This window comes from Callospermophilus lateralis, chromosome 16, assembly GCF_048772815.1.
Source record: "Callospermophilus lateralis isolate mCalLat2 chromosome 16, mCalLat2.hap1, whole genome shotgun sequence".
Lineage (NCBI taxonomy): Eukaryota > Metazoa > Chordata > Mammalia > Rodentia > Sciuridae > Callospermophilus > Callospermophilus lateralis.
The window spans coordinates 37,359,320-37,376,100 of NC_135320.1; positions in this window are offsets into that span (position 1 = coordinate 37,359,320).

A 16,781-nucleotide genomic window follows, 5' to 3' on the forward strand; every position below is an offset into this window, starting at 1 on the left:
ATCTATTTACATTGATGAACATTATCTGAATCATCAAAATATGCATAACTTTTAAGGAAGCTATTATTTGTTTGTTTGCAATAATTTAAGAAATTAATATCATGTATCACTGTGAGTGCCTTCTATGAATGAGAAAAAAGTCAAAGACATATGATGGAAACATTTCTATTACTGATAGCAGAAACTTAGTTAATTTAAGCAAGTTAACAAAGAACCTAGCTTGTGATTTTGTAGTAACCAATATGGCCAATAAGAGAATCTATATTTTAAAAAACAGAGCAAACAGGTTTATTTAATTAAATTTATTCATGAGCTATGTTATAATGACTGGAACACTAAAGAAATTAATTAATATAAAATAATATAAAAGGAGTCAATATTATACTATTGCATTGTTTAAAACAATATTAGCTCAAATAATATATGTAACAATGTGCTAAAGATTTGGAATAAGGAAAGCTAAAGGGAAATAGGTCTGCCTCCAGATGACTCAGTGGTTCAGGTAGAGTTATAGTTCTCAGACCGAGTCCAGAAAGTTGGTTAAGATGGGGAAAAGCGTAAAGAGGAGATTTAGAATGCAATATTAAAAGAAAATATGCCTTTTAATTTACCACATATTGGTTCAAATCTCAGTTCCTCTGATTTCTTACAGCATGGCATTGGAGACCTATTAAAGCCTGTTTTCTCATTTGAAAAATGTTGATAATAATGCCTGTCTCTGATGGTTAATGTAAATATTAATAAAGATAACATGAACAGAACACCCAACACAATATTCAATAAGTAATAACTTCTAGCTACGGGGCTATAGCATTCTACACTTTTTGTGTGTGTGCATTTGTGATTAGACATTGTCTTTGGGCAGGTGGTCTCTACTCTCTAGGAATTTATATTTTCAGTGGATGACAGGATTTGTATATAAGCAATGGCAATTAAGTACGAAGTATGCAGTGAAAGACAGAAGTAAGGAACTCAGCTCAGAGAGGTAAGAGGAACCTGAACAGAGAAGGAAACACTTAATACTTACATTTCATAATTAATAATACAAGGTAGGTGTCCCTCTTAGTCTGCTAAGGTTGCCATAACAAAACACCATGAACTGGGTTGTATAAATAACAGAATTTATTCCTTAGAGTTCTGGAGACTGGAAGTCTGAGATCAGAGTGAATGCATGGTCAGATTCTAGTGACGATTTGGCTTGCAAATGGCCATAGTCTCACTGTCTTCACATGGCCTTTCTTCCCTGTGTAACAAATGAAGAAAAAGAAATCTCTCCCCTTTTCTTTATGGTCATCAATGTTACCAAATTAAGACCCCAACCTTATAAGTGCATTTAACTTATTATCTTCTGAAACCCTAACTCCAGATAAAGTCATGTTTGGGGTTCAGGCTTTACCCTCTGAATAAGGAACACAATATTAGTCAGTCTATAACTGCTTCAAGTCAAGAAGACCCCAAATGTTTAAAGACTAAGGGATGATGCATGATGAATCAATCAAGAAAGTCTGAGCAAAAGGAACCAGAAGCTCAAACATATAGTCCAGTCGTCCAGAAATTTTCCACTAGAATTGAAATTCTTCACAGTAAGTTAAGAGTTTTTCTGGCCAGGCACAGTGGTACACGCCTGTAATCCCAGTGGCTCAGGAGGCTGAGGTAAGAGGATCAAAGTTCAAAGCCAATCTCAGCAAAAGCAAGGCACTAAGCAACTTAGTGAGACCCTGTCTCTAAATAAAATACAAAATAGGGCTGAGGATGTGGCTCAGTGGTTGAGGACTCCTGAGTTCAATCCCGGGTACCCCAAAAAATAAAAAAGAATTTTTCTTAGACTGGGATATTTTGCATATGTTTAGGGCAAAAGACAGTCTATGTGGTGGTCTGCAGCATTTTGGTGTAGCTCAATGGGAACATGTGCCTGAAAAAATGGTGATAGAAAGGGATGATAGAGGAGTTGGAAGAACTACGATTCCATACATTTTTTATTCTCTCACAGAGTCTGATATACTAGGAAAAGTTCAATATATTTCAGTTTATTTGACTTGTTGGAAAAATCCAAATATGTAAAAATAAACTTGGATTTTTGCACAATGATAATAAAATCAAAATATCTGTTGCTATTCCTGGAAAGGTGAAGTATTTGTTAGACTATGTAAATTACCTACTCTATAGAAGCTCATAAATGTTCAACTCAATGAAGAGTGAATGTAAATACAGGGATGAGGTAAAAATTTCATTTCTATTTCCTCTTCTGTATTTGTAGAAGGACTCATTGTGCCACGTTCTCGCAGTTAGATTTCATCCACACCACTGTGTATGGCCTCGTGGGATCTGGACAGAAGTGGTAAAATCCCTTCCAGACCTGGCTGTCTGAACCTCAAACTCTTATCTTTGCTGTTGCAGGTGACCCCTGATGTGGAGATCACATGTTCCAGATTGTAAAGTTAGAGGAGGTCCACCTGTAAGAAGGAAATCTTACAGGTTCAATGAGTAGGTTTGCTTATTCTAACACATTATCCTTTTCATGAGAGAAGGAACTTATTTTCTCTTTTGCTTTATATATTTTTTTTAGTTTCAGTTTTTGAAAATCCTAGCTCCAACCTACTAAATTGATTTAATTACCCCAAGTGGGTCATGATCTGTAGTTTGAAAAACACCCCTTTAAAGAATGCCAGAGATCAGATAAGGTAATGGGATGCTTGCCATTAAAACAGATGGATTGAATTAGATTTGCAAAGACTTTGGGGCTATGGTTCAGACTAATCACAATTAGATGGTTCCATTGTCTTCATAGGTAGCTAAAATCTGACCCCAGTCTCCTCATTGATTGGTAACAATGGGAACCAACTCTAGAGACTTGTCTTTTTCAAAAAGAGGCAAACACTATTAATATGACATAAATATTAATGATTCACTCCATCGAATGCACAAAGAAAAGAGAGACCAATTTTAAAATGATTATGTTTCTTTTCATCTTGCTGTGTGGTGTGGCGGACTGCCTTACTGTATTTCATTTTCACTTACTGTCTTCTTTGTTCTAGGGTTCCCAACCTTCCTCTTCATAGCCAGGGCTTCCTGGAGTCCCTGGGTATGGAGCATACCCTATCTACCTGTCCAACTTCTTGTCCTCCTTGTATTTGAATCTTCTGAGAAAAACTCAGCTAGTTAGGTATTGAACTCTAGATTACTCAAATACATAAGCTCTAACAGAGGTTGTTTTTGATTATTTGTTTATTTGGGGGAAATATGTTGCTCAAGAAAGAAGGTATTGAGCCTTGGAGAGACAGCAGACCTCTGTCACTTCTGAACAATGAAGAAAGCCTGGGTATTCTGGTTTATCTTAGGTTTAGATTAGTTTTTGCTCAGCATTCCATATTTCAAGTTTAAGATTATTTTAAACACCTTAGGAGACTTTTTGTCTACTCTGTCTCTACTTGAACTTTCAGGAGGGAGGGCTTGATGACAAGGAGTCAGGCAAGCTTTCTGCTGATAAGAACTTTTATTTAATTTTTTTTCATTAAAACATCTTGATATTTTAATGTGACATAGCAGGAGCAAATTTAAAACAGATTCAGAGCTACCTTCTTCACAGGTTAAAACCCTCTGATGTTACTTACTATGGGGGAAAAATGATTAGTAAACATGGGAGCCAATATAGCTGAAAGCATGCTCTTATATGAAGATTTCACATTGTGTGCACTTGCAGAGCAGGAATAGAAAATTTCTTCCAGTAAGAAAGCATATAAAATTCACAAAGTGCTAGATAATAAGCAAAAGGTACAAAAACTACTCAAACATACTATTGCCATTTATAACCCAGCAGAGTCTATCAAGAATGGAATTGATACATTTATGTCACACATTTAAGGACAGGAAAACAGCAGAAATCATGGTAAGGTTTAAAGTACAATATTTAGGAAACTTATTCTACCCACAATAAATTAATCAGAACCGCTAGCTCCTAACTTGATTATGAGGAGTTATTATTATTGAAGGGCACTGTTAATTGATATGAACTAGAAACAAAGATAAAAATGTTATTGTAGCCACAATGACTGCTAATACTTATGAAGTGGAGAGCATCAAAGTTATAAAGAAGTGGGAATTATCTAAAGCACAAAACCATAAACATCTATGGTGTTTCCACTGGGCCGAGCAAGTGGGGAAAGAACTAAAGTTTCCTAACTGTCCTGCCAAATGCATTGGGCAGTTTTCCTTTTACTTAAGTGGGAAACCATCAAAGAACTTTTAAAGCAGTGAAGAGGCATGATTAGTTTGGATTGAAGGCAAGGATGTCAGAGATTGTGACAATTTAAACTGGGGAAGAGAAGTAGAAATGGAGAGTAGTAGATAGAATGGATGTATAAGACAAGCAAATACAGAATTAAAACGACTTAAAGACCAGCTGAATGCAAGAGTGAGGGAGAAAAAGAAATCAAGAAAGAATCATAAGTTTCCTTGCATTGAGGCCAAATATATGGTGATACAATTAAAAGAACATAGTAAAGAAATGGATTTGGGGATAATGAAAATCAGTTAAGTTTTTAACCTGTTAGGTCTTTGTAAAGGATCAATGAGTTCAGATTTTATAAAGTAAATTAGACAAGAGCTATTGAAGAGTAATATCATGGAATAAAAAAAATGTTGCAAAAAATAAATTTTATTGCATTTAAGTATATAAATTTTAAGAAAAACTAAATTAAGAACAGTGAATCATTAAGAAGCTAGTGATGTTGACTTGGCAATAGCAATAGAAAGACTGAGGAAGAAACTATCGAGGAGAGAGTTGAAATCAAGTCATGTAAGATACACAGGTTTCCTCACTTTTATGACAACTTATAAGAGACACCCCTCCCCTTTTTCAGCTAGATGTGCTGACATATGCCTAGAGTCCCAGCTACTTGGAGGCTTAGGAGGGAGGATTACATGAGCCTAGGATTTGGGGCTAGCCTGGACAACATAGCAAGACTTCAACTCAATCAATCAATCAATCAATCAATCAATCAATAACACAAAAAGAAGGTTGACTTCTTGAAATAAAATAAATCTTAAAAAACATTTAGGAGAAAACATGGCAAGTGAGACTGATGGGGAAACTGACTGAACATTATGAAGAGATATAAGCTCTTACAGGTGGATCCAGTCCAATATTGGGGCTCAACACTTGTCATGCAGAGTGTTGCCACTCTGCCACTTAACTCAGCTTCCTTTTGCAAGCCTGGAGGTGTGGGTGGTGGTGCTGGAGGGACAGTAGGCCAGCCAAGGGTGACTAACTAGATGTGAGTAAAGAAAGACAACCATGTTTGTTTCCCTTCAAGTATATAAAAAGCTCTCTGGAAGAAAGAAGATTGCACTTTTTCTAATGACTTTAAAAAACAGAATTATGGCCAGGGAACAATGATTTTAAAATGACGGGTAAACATTTTAAGTAAATAAAACTGCTGAAAAACATGACTGTTTTTTGTTTTGTATTGTTTTTGGTGGAGGGAGACAGTTAAATCAATTATTGGAAATAATAAAATGGAGTTTGGAGACCTAATTGATGAAGACTTTATAGATACATTCCTCAAAAACTTCTTTAAAGTCTGTGATTTTATGAGTAGTTGCCAAATAACTATTATGGCTAAGATAAGAGCTAGCTGTGGAATGGAAGAGGCAGTTCTTGGTGAAAAAAAATATTCCTTCAAATACAAAGATTCAGGAAAAAAATAGAAAAGCTGAGAAAATATTGAGTTCTTGTTTACTATAGTTGAACTATGACTTTACTATAGAAAAAACTAGATTCAGATTAAAAATTTTACTTGAACTGATGATTATATTCTAGGATAAAGAGCCATGGATGAAATCCTGATTGATCTTTGAATAGATAAAGTGCCCTATTCCCTGAGTTTTGCAATGTAGAGATAGCCAGTGTTATCCAATTGGATGGAATTGTCTTGATTTGACATACATTACATGTAGGATATCATTCTTATTTTAAAGTGTAGGACCACTACCTATGATTTGACTTTCTAAATATATGTATAGGTATGAAATATCTTATTTTACATGAAATAAAAGTGTAAGGGTAACAATATAAATTCTTTGTTTTAATTTAATGCTAAATTGGCAACAAATTTAAGAAAAATAAACTTTGTTTTTTGTAAACAATGTAATTGATAAAAATCAAGTATTTGGAAAATGCTGAAAGAAAATGGAAAAAAATGAGCTCATTCAGAAGGACAAAGAGGAGCCCAATGTGGCACACACCTGTAATCCCAGGAGCTCCTGAGGCTGAGGCAGGAGCACAAGTTCAAAGCCAGCCTCAGTAACTTAGCAAGGTCCTGAGCAACTTAGTGAGACCCTGTCTCAAAATAAAATATAATAAGGGTTGGGGATATGGCTCAGTAGTTAAGTGTCCCTGCATTTAATCCCTGGTACCAGAAAAAAAAAAGACAAAGAGGAAACTGAGGCAGTAGGTTAACTACACAGTTCATGTTGCTCCTATGTTTTCAAAGAAAAAGTGAAAGATGTGGAAGATAAAGATCCTATTTCCTGGCTCAAGATGCTGTTGAACACATCCATTCTCCAACTCATGGTTCTCACTGGAATTTAGAGATAGGTTCTAATGTATCAGAGAAACTGAGAGTAATTACTTTTTGCAAGAACATCCTTAGGGAGTCTAGCAATTATATAAACAAATACCTATTTTTCTTGTTTTTGGAAAATAACAATTTAATCAGGTTTGTTAGAAATAGAAGGAAATGAACATTGGAAAGATCATAGGAACTCACGAACTCATTGAAACTTAAATACCTTTTTATTTCAAAAGAAGCCATCTCAATTTATAGGAAATCCATTTATCAATATTCATTTATAGATTGCTTCTGATAGGTGCTCAAGGTAAATACAGTAGCAGCAGCAACAATCAAACGATGCCCTTGTCCCCCAAGGTCACTGATTTTGGCCTGATCAAATAAACTATCTCCCTGAAACAATATTTCAATTCAAGTGGCATTTGTTGAGTGACCTAGATATGTACATATTTTTGGTAAACGAACTTATTGAATTTAGAATAGTACCATTGATTCTCTTTTTTTTTTAAAAAAAAATTTCTTTAGTTGTAAATGGACACAATACCTTTATTATTTTATTTATTTATGTGGTATTGAGGATTAAACACAGTGCCCATGCATGCAAGACAAGCATGCTACCACTGAGCCACAACCCCAGTCCTCCACCATATTTTTTAACGTTTTTAAAAAATTTTTATTTATTTATTTGTTTTTATGTGGTGCTGAGGATCCAACCCAGGACCTAATGAGTACAAGGCAAGTGCTCTATCACTGAGCCACAACCCCAGCCCAACTATCACTGATTCTTAATTGAAAATACTATATGACAACATGCAGCAGAAAAACAAAACTAATATTTGCTATCTTGGTGGAAACCTTTCATAGTTTATTTCCACTTGATAGACTATAGTCTAAAATTAAGTTCAGTATTAAGAGAGATTATTTTAACAGTTATCTATTGCTGTATAACAAATTACCATGTGAGGTTAGGGTCTTGCTTGTTAGTTTCCAGAGCTTTAAATGTTGAGATATCAAGGTAGTATTCATTAAAGTAGTCGTGCATCAGAACTTTGCTATATTATACTTTAGAAAAATGAAAAAAATTGACTACGTTTTGTCCCTTCGGTCCCTAAGCAACATTGCCCATAGGTGTGTCTAACAGTGTCTTCTTGACAGTATCTCTTATCTTTGGCTGGCAGTATCTCCATCACAGGATGTGATGGCTAATCTCACATATGAAATTGGCTGGGCCACGGATGCCCAGATATTTGGACAAACATACTAGGTGTTCCTTTGAGGATTTTTTTTTTTTTTAGAAGAAATTGACATTTGAATTCCTGGACTTTGAGTAAAGCAGACATACAAACCCACAATGTGTGTTGTGGGTTTCCTCATCCAATCAGTTGATGACATGAATAGAATAAAAAGACTGGCCTACCAGCCTATCCTGCAGCTTTTGAACTTTGCAACTTTCAAAATTGTATGAACCAGTTCCTAAAAATAAAATAAATATTTTTATTATAATGATATTATAATAAAAAATGTTTGATTTCTCTGGAGAGCCCTAATTAATACCCAGGATCATGCTTATTCCATGACAGTGGGCAGGGTAAATGGGAGGACACTATGTCTTCCTTTTTATCATCCTTACCTCAGTCCCAGAGTATAAATCTGTCCCTCCACTTTCAGTTCTCAAAGCACTTCAAGGAACTCAATATAACCTTTGCCTAAGATGTATACCATAAATTCCTCTCATATACACATATGAATGCTAGGAGTGCACATAACTTTGTAACACACGTATTTTACATAAATTGTTGTCCTACTTTCTGATTGTATTCCTATGATACATTCTAAGAAGTGGAAATCTTGGGTCAAAAGCTGAGTTGTTTAAGGCTTTTCATTTATAGTGGCAAATTGCTTTCTTCAAGTGTATCATTACTGGGCTTTCATCAACAATGAATATTCATATTCACATGGAGTATTGTTATTCTAATTAGCATTTCTTTGATTGCTAGCCAAGGGGAACATGTTTGTATATGTTTATTAGCCATTTTTAATTCATTTTCTGAGAATTCTTTTCATGTATTTACTCATTCTTTTTTGATGGAAAAGTGTGGGTTAAGGACATATCCCTTTATCTTTATAAAACTAAAATATTTTTCTCATTTTGTTATTTATTTTTTCTAAAAGAATTACATATTGATCTTAGAAAATGTGGAAAATGCAGAAAATCATGTAGAAGGAAATAAAAATTACTCAAGTCTCCCAGATATAGCAACATTTTGCTGGAAATTCTTCTAGTCTTTTCTTACAGATTTATATAGATGCTTTAATATTTTGTGTTTAAAAAAATAGAAAGATATCTTAAATTGTGTTTAAAACCAATTTTTAATTTTTACTGAATGATAAACACTACCATGATATTAAATATTCTTTATGAATTCTTTAGCCTATCTCCTATAGGAGATTTTTGGTTATTGCCCGTTTTTTTTTTTTTACCATAGTAAACAGAGATGAATATCCTGCTAAAGAAATTTCTCCATACATTAGTAATATTATAGAATTGTAATTTGTTTTAGGAAAGGAGCCATATTTTAAAGTTCCTGATATACATAACAAATATGCTTTCAAAAACAGCTTATAATTGTAAAGTAGCTTAAGAAGATTCTAATTTCTCTAAACTCCAAACAATACTTGGTATTATTGATATTAAAAACAGCCACACCAGAAAATAATTTGGCTGATATGTAAGTTAAAATGAACACCTCTGATGTTTTATTTTCCTAGACATTTACTCTTCTATTTTTTCAACTAATAATTATCAAGTACCACCAGAGACCAGACACTCTGATGAGTTTTAAGAAATAACATCTTCCCTTTTTGAATCATTATCTCCATTTCATGGATCAAAAGAAACTCTTGATAGGAGTTGTTGCTCCCAAGTCCCCAAGTATAACAAAAATACCTCATATCTCTCCAATTTATCAATTATAATTCAGTTACTTAGAACATTTTTTCTATCCAGTATCTGCTCTAATATAGCTACTATTCTGAAAAATAGTTACACCTAAGTAATATTTTCAATTTTTCTTTCTTAGACATTTCTGATTTTTGTCAAGCTCAGTGTAATGTAGAAGGTCTGACTAAGCCAGTTGAACAATGTATCTCTGGGAGAAACTGTGAAATAAAATTGCAGGATGGTTTGGTTTTGTAGGAAGGGAGTGGATTTCAAGTGAGAAATCCCTTGGTTCTCACACTTGCTGTGTATCCTTGGGCAAATCACTTAGTTGCCTCTTTTGGAAGTGTGGCTTATAACACCTATCTCACAGAATACAAAGTTCTAGAAGAGTACCAGCCACTGGGTAGAACTAAGGATTTTGGGGTTGTTTCAGTCAAAATCTTCTTCTATTTTTATTTGTCCCTTTAACAGCCTGGCCTAGAGTGCTCCTTTGTACCTCCAGAGGCATCCCAGTTTTCACTACCAGTCTTGGAAAAGATCTGCACTTGGGATTATCAACCAATTTTTTCTTCTCCGGGTGATGCCTTATGTCATTATGAACCTTCCTTCACCCTGCCTTTGCACTAAACCCTTCTGTGATTGGACCCTGCTTTCCAAATTGATAATTAGTTTTCAGGAAAATTGTGAGCTCCTTAAGGACAAAAAATATAATTTTATCTATTTTGTATCCTTTGTGCTCACAGAGCTCTGTATCTGGCACACAGTAGGTCCCTGATGATTATCTTTGATGACTATTCATCTGAACTTAAATACTAGGGGCTCATTTGTTAAATCTCAAGAATATGCTTTCTTTTCGTTTTCCTTTTTAAATCTCTTCACCTGAAGGTAGTCTACAAATGTTAACCACTATACTCAAATGGCATTGTCCTTGAGAGGCATTTACAGGTCTCTGATGAAATAAGACAGTTGTTTCTTATTGCCTTCCAAGTGCTTTGTTTATTTATTCTCATGCTCTTCTTCTATGGAAGACTCTGATCTCTTATTTATCTTCACATTCCTAATGTCCAACATAGGAAAATGTTCAATAATCATTTGTCTGAATAGAATACGAACGGAGGCTGGGCTTCATCAGTCATATGGACTTAAATTTTGGTCCTAATAAAGGAGAAGCCAGCTTAAAGTGAACTTCTTGGGTAGTAAGAAAAAAAAAGGGGGTAGACAACATGTGATAATTGGGGAGGATGAGGAAATTGATTTGTTTGGTATTTTTCTAGTTTATAGATATATGTGTACAAGCCACCTTTTGCCCTTCCATGGCTGACTCTAATCATTTCCTGTCACTGGGAGTGACAGTACATTTCAGGTACTTTATTGCAATATAGATTATATTACTTTCCATTGTTGCATGAATTCCAGGCACTGTGGCAGACTCAGGTGCAGATACTTAGCACTTCTGAAACACATCTGAAAATCTCTGATTAAAAATGGCCCTCTGAGACAAGTCCATGGGCATTTCTTAGGTAGCTCCTCAAAGGAAATATGTGGGTAACAAAAACTACAAAAGAGGAAGAAGCATATCTTACCGATTATCTTGAAAATCTGTCACTTCACCCATGCAATACCTCATAACTTCATACTATTAGTAAATTTAATTATCATGCTTTTTAATTCAACCTGTCAATCCAATAATTGAGATATTCTTAAAAAGATTGAACTTTAATTCCTAAGGCTTTTAGGAGAGATTTAATCTTTTATTGTTAGCATTTCCAAAAAATTTTCATTCATCACAAATGGTCTTAAACCATCACTGAGTTTGCAGGCTCTTTGCCCCTTTCATCTCCATATTTTATACTTAAATATCCATTTTCAATCTCTCATTTGTGAAACACTGGACAAAACTAAACTCAAGTGTTGGTGGAGGTAATTTATCTGGGGATAACTCTCAGGAGTCCACCATTAACTGAAAGACAGACATTTCCTGAGTTTCCCCAGCCCTCTGCCTTCCTCCCTCATTCTTAGGTTGCAAAGAATGAAAATAAATATTATTGAAGAAAAAGGATTTAGATTTGGATTTTTTTCCTCTTAACATTTTTGCTATGACCCCAGAAAAAGGAATGATTGTTTTCAGACATCAAGGAATATGTTGGCTTTGAACTTTTCTACCAGTTATCCATCCATGTGTGGAATCCACACATAAAGGGAAGAAAGGGAGACTGATTTCTTAATTAAAAAAAATAAAAACTGATGAGACAGCAAATGATATTCAATCCTATTAAAGAGACTAAGCACAGACCTTAGAAAAAGTCCTCACATTCCTTGCATTGGGATTGTGTGATATGGTTCTACAATTCAGGGAGATTGGAAATTACAGAACATCTGCAATGAAATTGGTTTTCTGTGGAAAACTGATGAATCACTTACTGCCAATGACTAGAAGGAAAAGCACTTGTTTATGTCCTTATGTAATGAATTTTTATGAGGTGAAGTTTGCTGTTTATAAAAAATACACTTTAAGCTGCTGTAGATGTAAAATAATAGAATTCTGAATTCAGAGCAATGCATTACTGCAAAGACAGTCACCAGCAGAATATTATTTGCTTACAAAACACCAAAACAGAGCTATTACTTCTATAATGGAATTAAAAAAAACAAAAAACACTCATCTACCCAGTTGGGTTCTAGAAGAAAAAGTATTTAAAGAGACAGAGCTGAAATTGACAGCTCCAAAATTGCATGTATTTTCAAAGTAAAGTTATTAATTCTCTTATAGTGCTCCTGAATTCCAACTGTTTTCCCTCAGCACAAGAACACCATGGAGCACTTAAAATGAAAAATGGTACTCCTAAGACAACACTAAAAACTGGGGGTTCTGGCCTCTCCACATAAGTCCCATCAGCTTCTCTGCTCAATATTCACCAGGACCTTGAGATTCAGGCCTCAAACTTTCTTCCCTCTTGGGTTTAAAGCATCTATATTGTACCAGTCAGTTTTGGTGAGTCAATCCTCAACAAGCTCACTGTTGTCTAAGAGTTTAAATTGATACTACACCTGAGAAGGGGCACTGAGAAGGAAAAGCTACAGTGTTGGTCTTCAGAGAATTAATTTATCCTTTATATTTGGTCTGAAGCTAAGTATTTTAAAATCAATTAATAATGACTTTCATTAGCACATTATTGTGGTATATTTTTGTTGATTAAAATGGCACCCTTACAAATTGAAAGGAATTTGGTTGTTAGAAGGGGGTTATTTCTTTAGTGAACTGTTTTCCAGGGAACCACCTTGACTACCTCCAAGACCAGGAAAGTCACTAGCTGCAGTCATTTAGAATTGTGACTATTTAGATAAAGTCTTAGCTAAATTTCAAGCTTGCATTATCTCTTCTTGGCAAACAAACTATAAAAATATCTCAAAATTGTAAGAATTTTTGTGTCTATATCTGCAAAGAAGGAAAAATTCCAAGTCAGACCCTGTGTTTTGATTATTAGTTGAGGAAATAGTCATTTTACAGGGTTAGCATTTGCAGGTGTTCTGATCTGGTATATTGTAGGTATTTTAAAGTAAATAAATTGCATTTGTTTGCAAATATTGACATTTATTCACAAATACTATATAAGTACTTTTGGAGAAGGCAATAGAACTGTTACTTTTTCTTTCTTTTTGCCTATGTACTTTCCAATTTTTTAAAAATATGCATTCTAATTTAAAAATATGCATTTTAAAAATATGTATGGAGACTGATATTGGGCATCCAACCACTGAGCCACATCCCCAGCCCTACTTTGTATTTCATTGAGAGACAGGGTCTCACTGAGTTGTTTAGCACCTCACTTTTGCAGAGGCTAGCTTTGAACTCGAAATCCTCCTGCCTCAGCTTCCCAAGATGCTGGGATTACAGGCATGCGCCATCATGCCTAGCAAGAGACATTATATTTTTGGTGAGATATATACATACTTGTCTCATTGTTAAGAATATATTGTACTTAATTTGGTATTCTCCTTTCACATATTATATTGTGAGCAACTCAGTTAAAAATTTTAATATTTTTGCATAAAATTTTTTATCATGGTACTTATGTAACATTGATCAGCTATTTATTCCTTTATTGTTGTTTCACATGTTTATGACAAACACTATTGTATAGAACATCTGTTCAGTGATTCTGCATGCACAATTCTTATCATTTCCTTCAGATTGATTCTTGAGATCAATGGATATAAACATGTCCACATCCACCTGATTTTGAAAGTCAGTTTTACTTAACCTAATGTGTAAGTTATGTTTTATTGGCTCTGAGATTTTAGAAAAAGTACAAATTAAACCTATTAAGAAAAATATGTTATATGACTATTAAAAATGAGGAAGGTGTACTACCTGAGTAACACTGTACCTTTGGACCTCATGGACTCAGGGGGGACTTAGTTTAATCTTGCTTGACTTGTTACAGTTTCCAGAGTAGGAACTCAATGCAGGGTTCACTGAAGGGCACTGTATAAAACAGTACTTATTTTTAAATTAAAAAAATTAAATCACAAGTTTTTCCTTTTTTTTTCTCTTGAAAATAGGAAATAAATCTCCATACTGCTTTCCATATTGGCTGCACCAATTTGCAGTCCCACCAGCAGTGTGTGAGTGTACCTTTTCCCCCACATTCTCGCCAATACTTATTGTTTGTATTCTTAATAGCTGCCATTCTGACTGAAGTGAGATAAAATCTTAAGAGTGGTTTTGATTTGCATTTCTCTAATTGCTAGTGATGATGAACATTTTTTCATGTATTTGTTGATTGATTGTACATCTTCTGAGAAGTGTCTGTTCAGGTCCTTGGCCCATTTATTGATTGGGTTATTTGTTTTTCTGGTGTTTAGCTTTTTGAGTTCTTTATATACTCTAGAGATTAGTGCTCTATCTGATGTGAGGGGTAAAGATTTGCTCCCAAGATGTAGGCTCTCTATTCACTTCACAGACTGTTTCTTTTGCCGAGAAGCTTTTTAGTTTGATTCTTGACTTATTGATTCTTGATTTTAATTCTTACGCCACAGGAATCTTATTAAAGAAGTTGGGGACTTAAAAACAACATTACTACAGGGTCACAGCCACATCGATGTTTATAGCAGCACAATTCACAATAGCTAAACTGTGGAACCAACCTAGGTGCCCTTGAGTAGAGAAATGGATAAAAAAAAAAATGTGGCATATTTACACAATGAAATATTACTCAGCAATAAAAGAATAAAATCATGGCATTTGCAGATAAATGGATGGAGTTAGAGAAGATAATGCTAAGTGAAGTTAGCCAATTCCCAAAACCAAATGTCGAATGTTTTCTTTGAAATAAGGAGGCTGATTCATAGTGGGATAGGGAGCGGGAGCATGGGAGGAATAGACAAACTCTAGATGGGGCAGAGGGGTTGGAGGGAAAGGAGGGGGCTTGGGGTTATTAATGATGGTGGAATGTGATGATCATTATTATCCAAAGTACAGGTATGAAGACACAAATTGGTATGAATATACTGTGTATACAATCAGAGATATGAAACATTGTGATCTTTATGTATATTAAGAATTGTGATATATTCCAGTGTCATATATAAATAATAATAAAAAAAGAATTTCACAGGAATCAGGAGTCAGTGTATGAGACATAATTTTAACCAGGGTTTATGGACCAAGATGGTCTAGGTTTACATCTTTACTTTTACTCGCTCTATGAATCTGGGCATGTTATTTAACTTCTTTATAACTGAGTTTCCTCATAATAATCCATACTACTTAATTTTGAATGTATTAGTTTATAGAACCTAAAAAAAAAAGAAAATAAAGAGATTACCTGGGAAAATGAAGGAAATTTCTCCTGTTACATGATTTGCATTTCTTTGAAGATAAAGCACAAGAAAGCAAAATACTTATTTGTGGGTATGAACATAAACATACACTACATACTAGGTTTGTATAAATATTTGCTACATATTAAGTTTAGTTCCTGAGAACCTAAGACCATGGATTCTATGGACAATAGAACCAATTGGTTTGAGTAGAAAGTATGTTTTATGTTGCTAAAAATATCCTTTTTTAATACAGAAACATGTCACTTATTGAGTGCTATTAGGAAAAACAGCTTTTGGTTAAAAGGTAATGTTCCAAATGATTAAATCAAGTTTTTGTTTTTAAGTGCTAGTATATTTTGGAGGCTTTCTTAAATATAGCAATACTTATTTTCTTACCTTCTTAACCAAATTATAAAGAAAATGGGGTAGCTTTTATTGATAAGACAAGGTCATTAAAAACTACAATTATACAGTCCTCAGAGCCTTTTTATTCCTACTCTTTTACTAGATTACAGTCTTTAATTTTTTTAAATTTGATACCAAGTAGCCCATAATTGTTATTATAAATAGGCTTTTTATAAAATAGATTTTTCTCCTTCCTTTTATTAATTATTTTTACTCTGTTGGTGAAAGTTCATTAATATTCAAAATAAAGCAGTCTTTAAATATGATCTTGAGAACTCTGCCAAGTGTATGAACTTTGCTGTATGGGATCTATGAAAATCTACTGAAGTTAATTAAGTACTCCACTGCTAAAGTACTACAAACCTAATAGAAAGGACAATCATGGCTCATACTGGCTACTCTTTCCTATAACCTTCGATTTGGTTTTCTTACACATATTTATAACTCCCCACAAATTACCCAGATATCCTGGAAAAATGTAAAATTTTATCAACTCACTTCTTTGCTTATAATCTTTATACTGCTTCTTCATACTTGGAAATAAATCGAGATTTTTTTTTTCCTCATGGTCTGCATGGCCTTCCATGACCTTTCACCTCACCTGTCCTTCTTTGACTCATGTTAATTTCTTTCCATTTCTTAAGCGCATAAAAGACTTTCAGCTCAGAAGTTGGGCACCTGCCATTTCTTTATCCTAATACTCTTCTTCTTGGCTTTCTCCCCATCTCCTTAGGTCTTTTTCAAATTTCATCTTACAGAGGACTTTCATACATGCAATTTAATCTAATAAAAATTCCTTTTTTTTAAAACAACAACATGTCACTTATTGCATGCTATTAGGAAAAACATCTTTTGGTTAAAAGGTAATGTTCCAGGTGCTGAGATTGTGGCTCAATAGAATATTTGCCTAGCGTGTGTGAGGCACTGGGTTCAATCCTCAGCACTACATTAAAAAAATAAAGTTATTACAATGAAAAATATTTCGAAAAAGGTAATGTTCCAAATGATTAAGTCAAGTTTTGTTTTTAAGTGCTAATATA